Source organism: Meleagris gallopavo, chromosome 10 (genome assembly GCF_000146605.3).
Source record: "Meleagris gallopavo isolate NT-WF06-2002-E0010 breed Aviagen turkey brand Nicholas breeding stock chromosome 10, Turkey_5.1, whole genome shotgun sequence".
Taxonomy (NCBI): Eukaryota; Metazoa; Chordata; class Aves; order Galliformes; family Phasianidae; genus Meleagris; species Meleagris gallopavo.
In genome coordinates, this window is record NC_015020.2 from 21,112,987 (window position 1) to 21,116,369 (window position 3,383).

Below are 3,383 nucleotides of genomic sequence, written 5' to 3' on the forward strand. Positions count from 1 at the left end.
AAAAAAAAAGTCAATGAAAACTATTACAATCCTGGATTCCATCCCAAAAGGCAGTTAAAAGGAAAAGCCACTGTGGGCACAAGGTGAATCACAGAGATGAATGAGGGAAGTTCCCATCTTACAACAGCAAACCTTTCAGTATTAATGACATTGAAACTATGCTTCCTAAACAAAGGGAATGATAGAAAAGGGCTGGCTTTGTAGATAATGGCACGTTGTTATTGTCCAATGACCTCACTCCTATTTTCCCACCAGCACTGAGACTTTGCATAACAGCCTATGCTTCTCTCCAGCCCACTAGCCAAGGAAGAAGTGTAGGCTTCCTTCACTGCAACTAAACTGTCACCAGCACTGGAAACAGTTTTAAAATAAAGTTTAACATCAGGATATGAAATATCAGGAAGTTGTGACAGACTGAATAGCACACATCTGGTTGTCTGAGCCAAACCTGCCTGCAGTGGCAAAATACAGGTGGTTGCTGGTGTCATGTACAGAGGTTTAGTTACGAGCCTGAATACGCTTGAGAGAAAGTTACATCATTTTTTAAGGTAATAAATAAGCAGGCAGTGAGGAGTGTTGGAAAGGGAGAAGGAGGAGAGAACAGGTCAGCATGCAGCGGGATATAAAATGTAAGAAAGTTAAAGGATACAAGAATCCTCTGATTTATCTTCCTCTATGGTCTTATTGAATTAAGGCCAATAAATAAATTAAATTATATTAGGCGCAAGTTAATTAGCAAAGTAGGAGGATAAAGGGAATGAAATAAAGGAAATGAAATAAAGCTAGGCTGGAAGTAGCCGTAGGCATCTCTACTGAGTGAAGCTCAGTGCAGCTGAAGCTCTGATGCTGGCCGAGGGCACAGGCATGGGGCAGGCATTGCTCCCAGCAGGAGCACGGAGCCAGCTGGGGAGTGCGGATGCAGGGAGGCACAGATGTGTGTTGGTCGGGCACAGCCCATCATCACGCTGCCAGAAGAAAAGCAGAATGGCTAAAAACTGGCTCCTCTCTGCAGTTGGGGCAGCTGCTAAAAATGCACGAGGGAATAACGTCACGTTCAAGTCGTCATCTCGTCGCAGGGCTGGGCAGTGCAGTGTGTATCTGAGTACTTGTTGAAAGCAGTGCAGCAGCTCCACTGCTCTGCCATAAGCAGCCAAGAGTCAGGATGGTCATTTAGTCCCTTTCTTCCCTCTCCCAGCATCCTGTGCTTTCTCCAGGGACAGGTCACAGCAACACAGTTCTGTGCATGCACGGCTTCTGAAAGGAGCAAGGCAGCATCTCCTGCCTACACAAATCCCAGCCCAATTGCTGCAGAGGGCCTTTGGGCATCTCTGAGATGCAGTGATTATAAAGCTAACAGTTATCCAAAACAGCAACCTGAGACAGAGCGTGCATGGCACACAGCAAGCCAGGGAGTGTAAATGAGGGATCGGAGGTGCTCCCAGAAACAACATTCCATAGACTGAGTAGAAAAGGAGGAAGTTTTGTTCCAAATAAATTAGTGGAACTAATTAGGCACCAAGCAGGAATCTCACTAAACTGCCATGTTGCACAGTAAATAAACTCAGCCTTAAGTGCCCCCAGAGAAGCTCCATGGAGGTGTCACACCTCTCTCCTCTTTAGTACAGCAATATTGACAGTCTGCAGTTGCCAGGCTGGTTTTTAAGCCTATTTCTCTGGTCTTAAAATGTAGGCTGAGCAGTTGGAAGTGACTGACAGAGCGACCCAGGGCTGAATTCATCCAGAGGCAAGAGGGAAGCTGGATGCCCATTTTGCAGCTTTGTTGCCACTCAGTTGACCTGCCCATGCCTTTTGCAGCCTATACAATAGATGCAGCCCTGACACGTCAGACACTCAGACTGACCTAGTTTATGGGGCTTTGAGGCCTTTAGCTGATCTGTCATTATTAAATTTTTGCATGAGAAGGACTTGCAAGATCCTTTCACCTTGCACTCAGCCCTCAAATACACATCAGATAGCACAGTACCATACATTATCTTCACCTCATTAATTTGAGCTTTAAAGCTACCCAATTTGTAGTTCTACGCGACTTCTGAATCTTCTGCATATGTTGGGTTAAACTGCTCAGCTACCTCTGCTCAGCCAAGTCAGACCCTATTATCATGCCCTTATTGTAAAGCAAGGACATTGAGAACTACATTTAATTGCACACCCCTTTATGTTTTGACTTGCAATAGCCAAGCCAAGTGTCATATAATGAGCAGCACGAACTGGCAAGATAGGAGGACTTATGTTCCTGGTTGTCTGATGACATTAATGTTGCCCATGGAGAAGAAATAGGGGAAAAAAAGTACAAAAAGCCACCTTGACTTAACTAAATTCTAGCATCTAACTTGCACCATTCATCTGCACATTATGATGTTTTTTTGGCTCATCATAGTGATACACGAATGGAAAAGATTCTGTCTAATGAGTGTGTGTGTATTCACTGAGGCCCCTGGAGGTTTCTCCAAACAGGGTGCTCACTTCAATGAACCTGTGATGGTAATTAATAAACTTACTAAATAGACTTGGCTGCTCTAGAAATGATGAACAGAACTCATAGAAATGAAGCCACTGTGGGAGTAGTCAACAGAACGGGACTTTTCTCTGTTGAGTACAGGCAGCAAAGCATGGCTCCAAGGGTTCCACAGTCTCATGTTGCACAGATGAGATGCTCTGCACTTAAAGCCTTATTTTGGAAGGTAATCCTAGTGCTTATTGTATTTGGCCTGCTGTGAAGTGAGGGTTCCTCCCCATGAAGTGCATTAAGCTGATTCTCGTTGTTTACTTAATAGAGGGTGGTCTCTTTCTGGTTGCCAATGAATTGGCTTCTCAAATTATACGCAGCAATATTAAGCATTCCAGTCAATTATTGAAAAAATGCATCAGTGATAGCTATCAAAAACTTACTGGCTGCCAAGAGACATTAACACATTATTGCTGGAGGAGTAATTTTTATTTGCTGTCTTTCTGTTATGATGTACTGACCAAAATACTCCTCACAGTATGACTTAATTTATTTCTATTTAGGAAAAGGAAATAATCTTGCAAAATTACTGCAGATCTTAATACCACAAATTCTGCTTTTTCTTTTTACACAGGCCTGCAAAAATGGCAGTAACTGGTCGATTTGATGGCTTTTCCCAGCAATAATTTTTGCATTTCACTTCAGAGTTTCGTATATCTCAAACTACTGCAAGCCTCCATTCTACACTTCTTCCTCTTCCTTTGTAGGAAGCATTTGTAGTGCTTGTACAAGGGCTGATGAGCACAGAAAAAGCTTTAATCCACCAACATCCCAATCCTATAGGATGGCTCCAAATCATTGATAACCTCATAATGGCTGCGTAATACTGCAGCATACACCAGGAGTTCACAAGGCA